Below are 17,012 nucleotides of genomic sequence, written 5' to 3'. Positions count from 1 at the left end.
GGGCGGGGCATCGGCCTTGGCGTTGTTCACCGGCAACTGCGAGCTGCCTTTTTCACTTAAGGCACGTAGCGAACGCAGTGCGCAGCTGCATTGAGGGGCACGACAAAGGCATTGAGAAGAGTTAATTCGTCTGAATAACGCCTGGGACCGCTAGGGTCGCGGCGCGGTGACGCGTAATCATCTGGCTATTTTCAAATTTCGCGCGATTTTTGTTATGAGGCTATACAAAAATAATAATCATGCGAGAGCTAGAACATTGACACGAACTGAATCGGGAGTTTTAAAAGATAATGACTACTTTTCTATCAAGATTCGCGCCCTCAATTTAGTAATTATTTCATTTCGTAAAAATACTCATATAACCATCGACCGTTCAATTATCAAAAAATAATATCCTTCTTGTGCTGTAGCTCACTGCTGACAGAATACCATTCCTTTCGTATTCGTGTATTATATAATTTATTTTCAAGAGGTTGGCTAACGCTAGCTGCGACAACCCGAAAACCTTGTCGCCATTTTACCCCTTCGACGAAGTGCTCAGAATGCTACTGTCGGCATTTGGCGCCAAACTCACGGAGCTCTTGGTGAACGCTGCTTACCGTTGGCCGTCTGCATTCGGTTTTCATATGCCCAACGTTTCTATTACCTTTGTTATGCTCTCTCCAAATGCTATGAGGCGAGAACTTCCTTGTGCGTTCCGGCTCTTCCCTACAAGACTTCTACTGTCGCCCGGTTGCCTTTCGCGGCCACGCTTCTTAGCTGCGCCAATGCTATTTTGCAGTCTCTATCTCTGGCATACGCAATAAGTGAACGCGATGTTATATCAAAAAAACTTTCGCAAATGATTAAGAAGGTGTAGTTTGTTTCAGGGAAGTCTTTTCTTTTGATTTAGGAACACGCGAGCTGTTGGTCTACAGAAGAACGCCATAACATCTGCGCCGCATCGGCGCCTGGCAGGTTACGTTCAACTGAGATAATTCGTGCAATAGCGTCGCTATCTAATGAGAGCAGTAAGAGGACTGTAAATTGGACCACATCAACTAAATACTAAGACGAAACTTGCCTCGCGACACTGTGGCTGCTTTGCCTCTTATTATTGCATTCTTTGCGCAGTAATAACTTTAGATGTCGTTCTTACATCACCACATGACGTCACACCCCGTTACATGGTGGTGACAAAGTAGCGCATGCCATAGAAGCGCTTCTCACAGGTTCGCTCCCGTGTCGATCAGTCCTATGTCATGTTACGCTGTAAAATTACAGCATTTGGTACCAAATTGTTAGAACATCGCTGGTAGGTCCTCTCGGGCCTTAGTAGGTAATCGTACTTAAGTATACGGAATATCTCTAGAGTCTGTTCCTTGCGTTCACCTAAACTCGGCAAGCAAGTCGTTACATTGTCAAGCCTTGCAATTGCCGTCATTGGGTAAGCGCTGGAAGTAGGAAATATTTATTTTCACTAATATAAAGACAGAGTACTATAAATGTGGGATCCGTAATCCAAAGTGTAAGTTTTATAAGAGGTGCTTCGCCTAAACAGTTTTTTGAACGTAATGAGAGTGCTAAGCATAATTTCTAGTTAAAAAAAGTAAAGCTATGACGACGTCTCTACACATTTAGTGAACCGAAGACACGCATTTTTTTCGTACTGTATTTACCAAATTGGGTTCTCCAAGAAGGAAAAGGTGCTTGTGGTTTAACATCAGTCAGTTCCTACCTTAAGTTCCCTACACATTTAATTTGGGATACATAGCGCAAGAAAGACACAGGGACAAGCAGGAACATGGGATGGACGCTAACCAAACAACAAAGATCAGGAGGAACAGCATAAAGAAGGCCAAAGGTACTAGAAATGCACTTTAGCAGGGAAGACGTTTGGGCGTGTTCGCGGGATACATACGAACTGGGATACATAGCACAAGAAAGACACATGGACAAGCAATTCCTGCAAGTTGGTATTCCTGCTTGCAGGAATACCAAGTTGTAATTTCACCTTTATGATTCCTGAAACAGTCCTTTGCTGTGCCTTGTAAGCCAAATACAACATTCGCCAGCATGACCGTATCGTCCCATCGCTTGTTTTTACTTACACGCTTGTATATGCCCAATCAGTTGTCAATATCGACGTCATCGGTTCCGGAAAACGTGCCTGGATCTCTGCTCCGCAAGGACAACCGTTGACGTTGCTGCCACTGAGGAAGAGGCTGCCTCTTCTGCAATTGTGGAAGCTCCCTCGTAAAGCGCTCTCATCCAGCACCACCACCAAAAATGTGACTGGATAAAGAGTAGGCAACATTATATTTACAAAATATATGCAGGGAAGTCACAGTCAAGGTGGCAGAATAACAACAACCACGAAGGCGCTTTTTCGATCGCCATCTTCGTCAGCCTGCTGAGTGCCTTTTTTCAGAATGCGGTAATGAACTGTGACATTATGCCATAGGTGCCGCTTCGCGCCAACTGCAGCTTATGCAACCGTAATATTTACCGAGAAACGCTTGAGGCGAACGCTATGTGCGAAGGTGAGCTTTCTGTTTCTTTTTTGTCTTTCCCCCGCACGGCCGGTGATGCCGCTGGCACAGATGCGCGAAGGCTAGCGCCATCTGGTGGTTCCGCAAGCAACCCAGCTGGTCACGTGGCGCGCACTTCCCGTTGTGATTGGCTTAGTTTTGACCACGGACACGATAAATGCATTGGGTGTGCAGGTATACAGGTTCACTGTAAAAAATGCTGAAGTACCCTGTTTGATCTATGCTGCCTGTTCTGCACAGTCCACTGCATGCACGCAGGTGCTCAGCAGAAACACTAGTATTTATGGGCAGAACATTCGTGTTAGCAGCGAAGGGCCGGACGCTGCCCTCGCTCGGCAACAGGGCCGACTGACCAGAGCGTGCGCGTTCGTCCACTTGGCTTAGTCCTGATTCCATACAACCGTATCGCACCTTTCCCCGTATATGGAGACTCTCTCTCTCTCTCTCTTATATATATATATATATATATATATATATATATAATCTATATATATATATATATATATATATATATATATATATATATATATATATATATATATATTGCCGCGGGTATGTGCCAGTGCGGACGAGGTTGAAGTAGCGCGGGTTTTATGTTAAGCGGGGTGAGAAAGAAGACGTGTTGGTTTTTCTCGTTGACGACTGATCAAGTGTATTTGTTGGTGGTGCTGCTCCGCATCCTCGTCGATCCCACGTGGTTACAATATATATATATATATATATATATATATTGTTAGGCGCGAACCGTTTTTCTTAAAAATGCAAAACAGATCAAAGCTAATGGTGGACGTTTATTCCGGGAACGATCCAAAGGTAGCCCGCCGAATGTCGTCGTCCTCTTTCTCTACCCTCCGTCCTTTTTTTTTTGTCATTCAAGCTCCTTCTGCCCTTTGTTACGCGAGCTCGTCACAATTCCCCGCTGCAGACGAAGCCGGCCGGGCACGTCAGGCAGTCGCTCGTGGATTGTAAGGTGGGCGACGTGCGTGACTTCGGTTTTGGCCGAGGGTCGTCCACTGTTTGTGAGGCGTGCATTGCGATAGTTGACCTCGCTGAGGCGTTCGCGTATAACGTAAGGTCCAACATAGTGGGTCAAGAACTTCTGGCAGAAGCCGCGCTTCCGCAATGGCGACCAAAACCACACAAGGTCACCACGATCGAAAATTACATGTAGGCGACGGTCGTCGTAGCGAATCTTTGATCGGTGCTGCAAAGCTAGGGTGCGCAGCCGAGCAAGGCGTCGGGCTTCTGTTCTACAGAGGATCTCAGTAACAGAATTCTTGTCATGAGCGAAGTAAGAAACATGGTATCGAGTGTGCAGCGAGGTAGACGAGCATAAAGAACAAAGAGCGGTTAGTAACCGGTGCGGTTACTTGCGGTGTTGAATGCATAGGTGACAAAAGGCAAGACACTGTCCCAGACCTTATGTGCCGAATCGACATCTATTGATAGCATGTTGGCAAGCGTTTTGTTTGTGCGTTCAACCAGACCATTAGTTTGTGGATGGTATGGCGTCGAATGCAGGAAAAAAGCTGAACACGGACGAAGGGTCTCTCTAACAACGTCTGCGGTAGCCTGTCTCCCACGATCGCTGGTGTTAACGCGAGGAGGCCCATGTTGGTGAATGATGGAATATAATAAGAAAAGATAGACTTATGTTGCTGTTGCCGATGGCAGCGCTGCCGTCTCGCAATAACGCCTGAGGTGGTCTACACACACAATAATCCAGCAATTGCCGTTGGAGGATCGCGGGAAGGGGCCCCGGGATATTTATACCAACTTGTTCGAAAGGGACGCTGGAAGGCGGAACTGGCTGAAGTCGACCTTGCAGTGTGTTTGGAGGTCGCTTGTAACGCTGGCATTCGGTGCAGCTGGCGACGTACCTTTCGGTACCGTGCGGCATCTTGTGCCAGCAAAAGCGCTCTTGAGCACGGTAGAACGTTCGTGTAGAGCCAAGATGGCCAAACGTTCGATCGTCATGCATGGCGCATAGTACTTTAGTACGGAGGTTCTTGGGGACAACTAAAAGGTAGCGCGCGCCAGTGGTCGAGCAGCTCTTCTTACACAAGACGCCGTCACTTAGGCGAAAGCGGCTATTTGCTGAAGGCTCGTATGCGGTCGTGAAGAGTGGTTGAAAACTGTCGTCCTTCTGCTGTTCTGATATGAAGGTACCCATATCAGGAAATTCCGGAGATACAAAGGCGATGTATTGATCGAAGTTGTCAGCGTCGCATTCGGTCGTTGTAAGAGGCATCCGAGGGAGGCAATCAGCATCAGCGTGTCGTGACCGCTCTTGCAGGAAACAACAAAATCGTACTCGTGTAGACGCAGAGCCCAACGCGCAATTCAACCAGAAGGGTACTAAAGATTCATGAGCTAGCACAGTGAAAGATGATACGTGACCACCATGAAGGGGCGCCCATAGAGGTAAGAACGGAACCGTTGCACCGCAAAGATGACCGCCGAGCACTCTTGCTCGGCCACTGTATAATTGCACTCGGAGCGACTCAAGGAGCGGCTAGCGTACGAGATCACGTGCTCACTTCCGTCGGTGCGCTGAAAAAGCACAGCGCCGATGCCAACACCACTCGCATCGGTGTGAACCTCTATTGGCGCTGAAGGATCGAAGCGGCGAAGAAAAGGTTGCTGTGTGAAGAGGAACTTTTATTGACGAAAAGAAGAGTCGCACTCTGTGGTCCACTAAAAAGAAACGCCTTTCTGGAGAAGACGCGTAAGAGGGTGGACCACGTCGGCGAATCTAGGAATGAATCGGCGAAAGTAAGAGCATAAGCCCGAAAATCTTCGTTGGTGCTTAAGCCTGTGATGTTTCATAAATGCCTCTACAGCCGCAGTCTTTTATGGATCTGGTCGTATGCCGTCTTTATCAACCTGATGTCCCAGCACAAGAGCTTGTCGTTAATGAAAATGACACTTCTTCGAATTCAGGACAAGGCCGGTTTTCTCCAAGAAGTTCAGCACCAACTACGGACTCTTTTGTTATGCTCACTAAATGTTCGCCCGAAGATCACAACGTGCTCAAGGTAGCACGCGCAAACTTCCCATTTCAAGCCACCCAGTAAAGTGTCCATAAGCCTTTCGATGTTGCGGGCGCGTTGCACAGCCCGAAAGGCATGACGGTCAATTCAAGTAATCTGTCCGGTGTTAGAAATGTTGTTTTATTTCTTTATTGTGACTGTGCATAGGAATTGGCCGGTAACCTTACCGCAGATCAACAGAAGAGAAATAAGAGGCCGCAAAAAGGCAGTCGATCAAGTCGTTAATTCGGGGAAGCGGGTGCACGTCTTTTTAAGTCATGGCGTTTAGGCGTCGGTAATCAGCGCAGAATCGCCATGTACCGTCTTTCTTTTTTACCAGTATCACTGGTGCAGCCCAAGGGCTAGATGATTCTTGGATGACTCCTTTGCTTAGCATTTCTTCGACTTGATCGCTGATTATTTGGCGTTCTGCGGACAACACACGATAGAGTTTTCGTCGACTCTGTTGGGCAGACCCTGTGTTGATGCGGTGACGAGTTCAAGACGCAGGGATCGATGGTGGGCTGTCGTTCTGCGCAAAGTCAAATACTGAGGAGTGTTTTGCAAGGAATGCCACCACCACTAGAACGAACTGGAGTATCTGGCCATCGTTTAGAGTGCAGACAAGACGATTCATCACTACCTGTTCGGGCGACAATTCACTGTTGTAACGGATAGTTCCATATTGTCACAAATAAAGCCACAAAAGGCTTCGATCGACGCTATAGATCTTTTACACAGCTGTCCTGGCAGCTTCGCCGTTGTCTTCTTCTGGGAGCCACCCAGCATGCCTAGCATGCGGCACCGAATTGCACCGAGTGGCTGTGCAGTTGTGTCAAGGTCGTGGCATTTCCCCCCTCCCTAGAAGCATCGTCTCGATGCGGAACATTGATGCACTAGAGATTGTCGAGGTGATACTGTCCAGGAAGTCGTGGATGGTGAGAGAGGCGTAGAGCTTTGCGGCCAGCGAGAGCGGTATAGCTTCAGCCTAGAGACGTGAACGACATTGGACAGACATGGGCGTAGGGGACGGCGAGTGGTGCCTTCTCCTTCAGGAATCACTTCGTATGTGACGTCGCCGAGTCATTGAACGATCCTATAAGGTCCAAAGTAGCGGCGCATAAGTTTCCCCGACCGACCACGCTGGCGGATCGGTGTCCACACCCATACCTTGTCAGCGGGTTGATAAGTGACGTCGCGGTGACGAAGATAGTATCGGTCGGCGCCTTTGTGTTGTTGGTAGCGGGTACGCATTCGTGCGAGCTTCGACGCATCGTTCTTCATTCTTCGACGCATCGAGCGAATTCGGCAGCATCAGTGACTACATTAGAACAGTGGGTGGGTAAAACCATTGTGTCCAACGTTGTGACAGCTTCCCGGCCATGCACCAAGCGAAAAGGGGCGAAGCCGGTAGTTTCCTGAACGGCAGTATTATACGCAAACGTAGCATATGGGAGAACGTCGTCCCAGTTTTTGTGGTCGACGTTAACATACATGGAAATCATATCAGCGATCGTTTTGTTAGGCTTTCTGTGAGCCCAATCGTCTGGGGATCGTAAGCAGTGGCTTTGCGGTGAACTGTACCACTGAGGAGCCTATCTTCTGTGAGCTGCACTGTAACTGCTGTGTCCCGGTGGGTTATAACCACTGTTGGAGCACCGTGGCGGAGTACGATACCATGTACAAAGAAGGTCGCAATATCATTAGCAGTGCCTCGTGGGAGAGCTCGGGTTCCAATGTAACGTGTAAGGTAGTTTGTTGCAACAGCAATCCATTGGTTAGCAGCCCTCGACGTGGGGAATGGTTCAAGCAAATATATGCCAACCTGCTGAAAAGGGATCCGCGGTGGATCCACGGGATGGAAAAGTCCATCGGGACGCACGGGTAGTGTCTTGCGTCTCTGGCAGTCGCGGCATGTCTTCACCTATTGCTTTACGTCGCGGCGAAGGTTAGGCCAGAAGTACTTTTGGCGTATGCGTGAAAATGTCCGTGCGAGTCCCAAGTGGCCCGAAAGCGGCTCGTCGTGAGTGGCCCGCAGGATAACGTCACGCAGTGAAGACGGCACTACAAGGAGGCAGGCGGTTGCGGTCGAGGGAAAACCCAATTTGTAGAGAACGCCATCGCGGAGAAAAAACGAGGATAACTTGCGGACGAACATACGAGGAGGCTCTGGTAGACGGCTCTCAAGGTAGTCGATGAGAGGCCGGAGTTCTGAATAATCGCACTGTTGCTTGCTGATGTCTGATACTGTGATAATGAAAAAGAAATGCGTCCTCTTCATCGACGTCGAATGGCGACGGTTGAAGTGGAGCACGTGGCAGGCAGTCAGCGTCGGTGTGTTTACGCCCGGACTTGAACACTATCGTCATATCGTATTCTTGCAAGTGAATACTCGAGCGTACAAGACGGCCAGATGGATCCTTCAGATTGGCGAGCCAGCACAATGAATGGTGATCTGTCACAACTCGAAACGATCGGCGGTACAAATATAGTCGGAACGTAGCAATTGCCCACACAACGGCCAAGCGTTCCTTCTACGTAGTGGAATAGTTCCTTTCAGCTAGAGACAAAGTGTGGCTTGCGCACGCAATGACCCGCTCGGCTCCATCTTGCCACTGTACGAGGACGGCCCCATGGCCAACGTTACTGGCATCTATGTGCAACTCGGTGTCACTGTCTTCGTCAAAGTGTCCTAGAACTGGAGGTGTGTGCAGACGTTTCTGGAGTTCCCAGAAGGCTTGTTGTTGGTCCTGCTCCCAGACAAAGGAAACATTATCCTTTGTTAACCGTTGCAAAGGTTCGGCTATCCGTGAAAAATTAGCCACGAAGCGTCCATAATATGTGCAATGCCGTAGAAAACGGCGGAATTTGTGTTTGCTCGAAAGTAATGGAAACAAAGCAACAGCCACGGTTTTGTCAGGGTCTGGTCGAATGCCTTCGTAGCTGACGACATGGCCTAAAGATTTGAGTGCGTCTCGAACGTCAATCTTCAAGGTTTTCTCTGAACGCGAAACCACACGAAACTTCAGCCTTCGTATGAAAGAGTCAATGGTGGCTTGATAGGGTCGCGCCGCAGAAAGGCGTGTGTGATTGTGTCCATTGTCGGGAAAATTCCACAAGATGCCCAGAAGCGATCTAGGGGGGGGGGGGTGAGGGGATGTAGGTCGAGCCAGGAAGATAGCCTAAGTGCTGCGCGACCACTGGTTTGTCGCCTTGCTGAGTGCCGGAAAACTGGCCCGGAACGCGGATTGCTGTCCCCTAGAGCATTACGGGAAGCACTTAGGCTATCTTCGTGGCTCGACCTACATGCCCCCTGGACGCGGGGAAAAAACTGGCCTGGAACGCGGATTGCTGTCCCATAGAGCATTACGGATGCGCTGACTCCGTGGTCAACTTTGGTTGTTGTTCGCAGCCCCTGTAGTAGAAGGGGCAGCCGTTCCACCCAGTGTGGTCTGTCGAGCGTGGTGGTCAATGACGCCTTTAGTTGTCGTTGAAAACGCTTGTCTTGTAGAGGCGTCGCCTCAGACCCCTTTGAGTACCTATCGACACACGGGAGGAGATACCTGAAACCTTGGCAGAGTGGAAGAGGCCGGCAAGTCCAAATGCATGTGATCGAAATTGCACTGTGGTGGTAGAAACGGCTGCACTGTTGGACGCGTGTGCCATGTCACTTTCACGGCTAGACAGGCCTGGCAGCTTCTCGTGCAGCTTCGAAATTTTGTTTGTTATTTTTTTTAATCTACGGCCAGTCGAAGCGGTCTGTGATAAGCCTATGTGTCACTCTGATTCCAAGATGGCTTAGCCCGTGTGGTGAATCCTATATTGGAAGCCGAAACTGACAGGGCATGAACGGGGGAAGAGCTGCCTGCTGTGTGTCGCACGTGACCAATACTGTTGTTTAGGGATGCGGCACTTCCTCAAACTGTAGTGACCAGTCTTTCCCTGCAGTTGGCGCAGCTTGGGGTCGTTTTGCTGGGCTGAGGCTAGCGCTTGGAAATCTGCAGTACCAGGAGGCACAGACCTGCCCGACTTTTACTCCCCGAGATATGGGGTATGTCTGTAGAAAATTCGAAAATAAAGAAAAATTGCCGAAGCTCACGTTTTATGTTCAAGGAACTGTTCTTCTTGAAAACAAAAGTTAACGGCTTCTGGTTGACCAGAATGTAAAAGCCTTCAACAACAACAACAAAAAAAAAATACGAGAATGCTTGACGCCGCACAAGATGGCCAACGTCTCCCTCCCGAAGGTGCCGTAGCCAGCTTCTGTAGGCTAGAGGCGTTTTGAAAGGAAGTTCAGCGACGGCCACTCACGGTCCACTCACGGCCGTGGTCGGCGCGTCTACCACAAGACGAGTTGGCGCATTGGACAAAGGACGAATCAGCAACACTAGAATAGCAGCTTGGGATTGTTGGTTTTCCATCCTGTTAACAGCGCAAAACGTAGACGGGACCCGAGATGAGAAGATAACACAACAGAGCTTGTGGTGTCGCCTTGTCTCGTGTCCCGTCTACGTTTTGCGCTGTTAACACCAGGTCAGCCACAATGCAGTGGCTAACTGCGTTTTGGCTTCCGAGAAGGAGTGTTAATGCTGCGAAGACCAGCGGAAGGTAGGCGTTTCGTTTGGCGCCGCGACGCAACAGGTCTGTAAGAGTCTCAAGAACTTGCGCACAGGATGGTATGAAGTACTTGTGCAAATGTATGAGCCCTACAAGCACGCGCAACTTTCGGAAGGAGGTTGGAGAGGGTAAGTCTTGGAATGCCCTCACCTATCATTCCAGTGGTTTGGTGCCTTTGGTGAAATGCGATGGCCGAGAAAAGTCGGTGCTTCAACTCCGACGATGCATTCTGGGGCTTTAGGACCTATCCCAACGCGCATGGGCGCGACACGGCCAGCAACGCCAGGGTATCAGAAAGAAATGCGTCATCGCACTAGCGTTAGGGAGCCCCTGTCAGGGGGGGGGGGACACTCCGTATGGCTCCCATTGGTCGTTTTCGAGCAGACGCTCTTTCGACGTTAGCGCCAAGGTCCCCTTCAGTTACGGCCCTAACCAATGGGCGACGCAGAAGCGAAATGGCGGCGCACATGATTGTCTACGTTGTCATGGCAACAGCAGCCGCGCGGCACCTCCTCTCTCAAACGTTTTTCTTTCCTTTTTGTTTTTATTATGCCGACCCGCTCCACTCCCTTTCCCCCATGCCGCGCGTGCCGCTCCCTTTTTTTGTTTTTACCTGTAAGCGGCGCGTTTTTTTTTATAGCGCGCTTGTTACGGCGCGCCACGCGCCAGCTCGCAAGCAATGAGCGCGCTACGCCGCGCATTGGCATTGCTTGCGAACTGGCGCGTGGTGCGCCGTGGGCTATGCGTTGGCACTCACGCAGTGTTGCCCATACTTATACCAGCATGTGCCGGGACATAAGAAAATTCCACTTCCAACACAACAGATGTTTAGTCTCGCTTTATTGACTTCGTTTCCGAAAACAGATTTTTCTTACAACGTGGTGTGATACACGCTAAAAAAAATGAGCAAGAGTGAAAGGTGCATGACATATACAAGAGTACTAAAGACAAAAGTTCAGATGGTGAAATGACAAAAGAAAGCGCTAGAAAACGTGAAGGCCGTTTCATGTACACACATAAAAAAACAAGATTGTTATATAACCTCCTCAAGACCTAAATGTAGACGAGCTCCTGATCTGTGCACTAAGATATTGCAAAAAATTGGACGGCGTGTATGACATATTCATGACAACTATAAAAAGGGAAAACTCACTGGTAATGGCAAAAATAATGACACGCAAAATACATGAAAGATAGAATAAAATGCTAACATTGTTTGATTGAGAGCCATACCAAAAGAAAGCTTACTTACATATCTTCACGGAAGTATATGAAATGCGTGACATGTTCATTACGTAAGGCTGAACAAATTGAAAAAAACATGGCAGAAAAAAATAACATTGTACTAAAAACTGAAATACACATTATCGCATTATTTTGCACTTGGCCACAACTTGAGTAACGGGGGCAAGGGGAACAGAAGGTAGTCGGTTTTTGCAGCAGCACATAGTAAAAATTCGCAGAAAGGCTTATTCCTCAATCAAAGACCAGGTAAAACAAGCCAACACGACTTTTCTTTCTACCTGAATGCAATGCTTAGCAATAAAATTACGTCACTTAAGGCACTAAGTCGTACCTACTGGGCTCTCCTTTGTATAATAAACACGAACTGCAAAAATCTGCATGTAGGACACTTGCAATGCTAATTCTTTCCAGAAGAAAAAAAAGCGTATCATGCCTGCACATGAAGGTTGTTCGCGCCGTTTTCCCATCGGGGGTTACTGAGATAGTACACAAACACTAACAGAAATTTTTCAGCTGTTAGTAGGTTTGTAGAACGTGATACACAAAAAAAGCACTGAGGGCGGTAAGGAAAGCTGGGCAAGTTACTGAAGTTGCAGAATGAGAGTTAGCACAGAAAAACACAAGTCACAGACCAGGTGACAATGAGGAGGAACATCTATTTGTCAGCTTTCTCTACCGGGAAGAGGCAAGTGTAGCACAATCCCCCCCCCCCCCTGCCCCTGTCGCGAAATTTCTCAGAAAGATTTTCAAACCAAACATACCCAGGCCGTTCATGTAACGCAAGGAATTCACTGAAATAATTGAATTTCTCAAGCTAAAATACGTGCAAGAATCGTAAACTACGACTTACACGCAATCTACAGACACGATAGCTCTCGAAGTGTAATTTGAATATACGAGAAAACATAATTTTGTTACGCGAGAACTGAAACAAACCCCTTTTCCAGCGATCTACAATGCCCAGACCGGAGACGGTGTCCGCCATTTGGTCATCGCGGCCCCTGCAAGAAGCCGCGTCTCGATCAGAAAACCCGCCTTTGTGCACAGCGTTCGCCGTGAGCGTTTCCCGGTAAAGGTTACGGTTACATACGCTGCAGTTGCCGGGAAGCGTGAGGAGAAGTGAGGGACCTTTGAATGCTATCGCGTTTCACTCTAAAGGCGAAGTTTAAGCTTCCTCCAAATTTTTTGCGTTGTGGCTTTAGTTTCGTTGCACGGAAAAAAGTTCCGTTCCGATTTTGCTTCTGAAAGAAAAAAAACTAAAATGGTCCGCAACAGTTCACAATGGCTTTCTTTTGCATGCAAAACATTTTCGAAGGAGCGTAACGTGAAAAACTGGCTATTTATTTATCTCCACATTTTGCGAATAATTTCAGTTCATTTCATTTTATTTGAAGGCTATTACATAAGGGGTGGGTGCATACATGAAAAATTGAAGGCCATATTTTTTTACAGGGTAAGATAATTTGTTACGGTCTTTAACAATGTGCTAGGACAGGTTATCACTGTGATTTCGTTAGAAAAGCCGTTCCAGTTTGTTGCTGAGCGAAAAAAGAATGACGACGAAAAAGTTACAGGGGAGGTGGGGGCGGGGGGGAGGCGTACGCGGGCGCGCGACTTGTTGCGGGCGACCGGTGCGACTAGAGATGCGTGCCGGGCGGAGAATGTATGGTGCTTCGCGGAGTGAGCTGTAAAAGAACTTGTGAAAAAGACAAAGTCTAGCAATGCGGCGGCGAGATGCAAGCAATGATCAGCCGGATTCTGTTTTCAGTGCCGATATACTAACGCCGTAGGAGTAGTTAGAAGGCATAACTCTTGCAGCTCGATTTTGAAGCGATTCGAGTTTATTGATGAGGCACACTTGACGAGGGTTCCAAATGGGGGATGCATATTCTAATTTAGCCCTGACGAGAGACTGGTAGGCTTGTAATTTCAAATTTTTTGGTGCGTAGCGCCAATGGCGTTTTAGAAACCCGAGTGTTTTGTTAGCAAATGAAATGATGTTCATGACGTGCGTTTCCCAGGTTAAATCACGACAAAGGGTTATTCCGAGATATGTGTAGGAAGGAACTAATCCAAGCTTGGCGCCTGTAGTTTTCTCAATACTTATTTTGGTCAAGTTCTCTCCCGCGAATTTATTTTTCTACGCGCCTGGTCCTAATTTTACGCGTGATATGGTGACGCGAATGTGATGCCCCTGACGACGAGCGCTAGCACTATAAGGTCTCGTCCTTGGTGAGGCCGTCCTAGCTTCGCGCTATTCCGGCTATTATGAAAGGTGAATTCCGATATCGTGCTCGGTGTTCTCAGTCAAAGCAGTGACCATTATCTCCGAAGCCGCACCTCATCGAGCCGAAGACTGAGATTAGTGCACGGAGCGCTCGACCGGCTACCACTCTCATCATATCTCTGCCTGAGATACGCGTTTATGCGGACACCCGACGAATGAGCTAATTCTGAAATTGCCTGACGTCGGTTCTTTCGGATTGCAGACCATTCCCTTGAACCAAAAAGCCTTCCAAAATATTTCGGATTCATTCCCAAACAAAATAATAAATAAGGTTACGGATACGTTTTATCACCTGTGAAAAATATTGTTTCTACAGCGAAGCTGTGTATGGCTAGGTTCTGGAAAAACTTGCGTGCGTCTTTCGAGCCATGCACAACGAGAATTTTTCCTTAAACGTGTACCAATACCGAAGACAGTGCAATACCCGGTCAACCCGCGGCGGAGGTGAAGCAGGCTTTTAGCCCTCCGCCAACTTGCAAAATTAAGTTTACCATCTTTGCTCCAAATACAGCCGTATCATATTTTAAGCTGATAAGAACAGATACTACACTTTCACCCGCGTCGGCCACGTCTAAGTTCGCACCACCCTCTATTTGCCGGCGTTCCAAGCGCTTACGTATCTCCTTTCCTTTCCTACCACTCTCCCGTGGTGGTGGTCCCGTAACCGTGCTGTCTGCGAGGACCGCGAGGCGGAAAGAAACGTTAACCGCCCAGGTGGCCCCGATCCCGCAAACTTGGTTCGTTTCACCTGCGCAACGTCCAGGTTTCAGAGGGAGTTTGTGGGGAACCAATTTTGTGCGGCCTGTGTTCAACGTGAGCGCTCGTGATTTTCGAGTGACCTCAAAACCATTACGGCACTGCGGGACGTCGACCAGCGCACGACCGCCTTGGCTACGGTGAAGCAGTGTGTGCCCTCTGAGTGCGGTGAGCTGCGTGTCTGTTGTACGTGCCGGGATCCGTTAGTAAAAGGTGTCGTGTCGAGTCCTGCCACAATACATCGATATGTATAACCCCCGGTGCCCCATCGTCTTGCGAGGCTCAACATCGTAGTGGAGCGACTAGTCGCGCCTCGCCTTCCATTTATGTGCATACGGCGTTTGACGCACGGCAATGGACAGTTCGCCCACAAACACAGCTTCGCTGGTTATCCACCTTCACAGAGTAGAATGGCACTGAATTTTTTTTCCAATTTTTCGCTGATGCTTCCGTTCCGTTCAGACACACTCCACAGAGCAACTTCTTCCGTGCAGCGGCAACACTGGCATGGTAAAGCCCTTGGCTTCTACTATGTGTCTCGAAACCTTGACGGTGCACTTCGATCTTCGTATGTTGAAGTTTACCGTTCGTTTCCCTCAGACCACGCTATGAACGCTGCAGCCCAGCGGGAAGGCTAGCAGCCGTTCGAACAGCGTTCGTGCCTTCAAATCATTTTGCTACAATTATTCATTTTCACGCGTCATGGAAACATTTATTTCCAGAAATCGTCAACGCAGAGTAAGCAATATTTATGTGGTGGCCTTGAGGACTCAGTGGCTTTGAGTTCGCTATTGCGCAACTGTAATAGAGTAACTGAAGGTACAAATATTGCTAGCATTAATTTATTTCATTTGAGCAGCGAATTTACCACTGGAAACTGTAACGAGCACCGAGTGACGAGGAAAGAAATTCATATTCCTCTATTTAGAAGCGCCCGTCCGATTTTGTTGCACTCCCTTAGAAGCCCTCGAAAACGCTCTCCGTTAACGTTCGGCTCGTTGGTCTAGGGGTATGATTCTCGCTTCGGGTGCGAGAGGTCCCGGGTTCAAATCCAGGACGAGCCCATTTTTTGCTTTTTCCTTCCGCGTCAGTATTACTTCAGAGTCTAACTCTAAATTATCCTAACTTCCGTTACTTAAACAGCGTAGGCCTTCCTCGAGACTGCAACGTGATCGCACTCATGAAGAAACGAAAATATTTATCTGCTCTCTCAGTTATCTCCTCACTTGTGTTGCAGAGGCCCTTCAGCCACCGCAAGCAATCTCTGGGATAGCTGGGCTCGTTAATCTATTGGCATGATACTCGCTAAGGTACGCAGAGACCCCTCGTTCAAATCGCGGAGGATGCCGATTATTGATTGTTTCCTCGAGCATAAGTATCACTACAGAGAAGAGCGCAAATGCATCGCAATTTATTTTATTTGAGCAGCCAATTTTCCACTGGAAACTGAAACGAGCACACAGTGACGAGGAAAGAAAATAATGTCCCGTTTTTTAGAAGCGCCTGTCCCATTTTGTTGCACTCCCTTAGAAGCCGTCGAAAGCGCTCTCCGTGAACGTTCGCCTCGTTGGTCTAGATTCCACTCCCGGCCACCGCAGTGAACGGTAGCGAAATGTCTTGCTCCCCAGGAGGAGTTACAGCCGCCCTTGGCCGCGGTTCCCGGTCAACGGAAAAGCCTTCTCCGGACCGGACTACCAGATGGTTCTACCACAACTGCCTTCAGGTGCTAGTGTTTTGAACATTATTTTTATCCACGGTGAAGTTAAAGCGCGGCCTTACCGTGTTGAGCACTTCACAGACGCGCTTTCAAGACTGATGCTGCTGCCGGAAGTGGTGGCCCTCGGGGCTTATCAGACGAATCATGTGTGGGCCGTAACTTCTTGTAACGAGGCGGCGTAAAAGAAGATACATGACACTGAAGCATTTCTTGTGAAAGAACATCGATGCGGGGTCATTGACCAGTGCAACCAGGGTGTCAGGCTCAAGCTCTTCTTGCTGCTGCACGCTGTTCCGGATGAAGACGTCCGAACAGCGTTCGCACCGATCGGGAGAGTGACCGAACGGACGAGGGAGAAATGGAAAGTACAAGGCTGCAACGTCAAAGTAACCACGACAGGGTCTGTGGTCCTGAAACTCAAGGCCGAAATGACAGCGGACGACCTACCACATCCGCTTCGGGTCGCGGAAGACCTGGCTCTCGTCATTGTCCCAGGCAGAGCACCCCTCTGCCTCCGGTGCCGTGGCACCGGACACATTAGACGAGAATGCCTGGTTCCACGCTGTGGGCTATGTCGTCGCTTCGGCCACGACGAGACCCAGCGCGTGAGAACGTACGCCAACGTTGCTGGTCCAAGCAGGAGCGAAGACATATTGGAGCTCCTGATGGATCAAGAGGATGCCGAGCAGCTTAAGGGGCGGATGCTCAGTCTACATCTCTGGAAATGAAGACTGAAAAGGTAAACTCGAAGTGGACTGATAAGGGCGACGTGCCGGATTCTGCGCCTCCACCCGCCAAGGTTCAGGTCAAGGAAAGTGGTTATGAGG

General features: G+C 48.8%; 2 non-coding genes across 2 annotated transcripts; one reads left to right on the top strand and one right to left on the bottom strand.

The window, feature by feature from the left end:
* Nucleotides 1–14,102: 14,102 nt before the first annotated feature.
* On the bottom strand, nt 14,103–14,292 carry LOC142589175 (U2 spliceosomal RNA). The gene has a single exon (XR_012829849.1). It is a non-coding gene; the product is annotated as a U2 spliceosomal RNA (small nuclear RNA).
* A 1,168-nt stretch (nt 14,293–15,460) lies between these two features.
* TRNAP-CGG (transfer RNA proline (anticodon CGG)) lies at nt 15,461–15,532 on the top strand. Its single transcript has one exon. It is a non-coding gene; the product is annotated as a tRNA-Pro (tRNA).
* Nucleotides 15,533–17,012: the final 1,480 nt, after the last annotated feature.

This window comes from Dermacentor variabilis, chromosome 7 (assembly GCF_050947875.1).
Source record: "Dermacentor variabilis isolate Ectoservices chromosome 7, ASM5094787v1, whole genome shotgun sequence".
NCBI classification, from domain to species: Eukaryota; Metazoa; Arthropoda; class Arachnida; order Ixodida; family Ixodidae; genus Dermacentor; species Dermacentor variabilis.
This window is presented reverse-complemented; position numbering and strand designations above follow the sequence as displayed.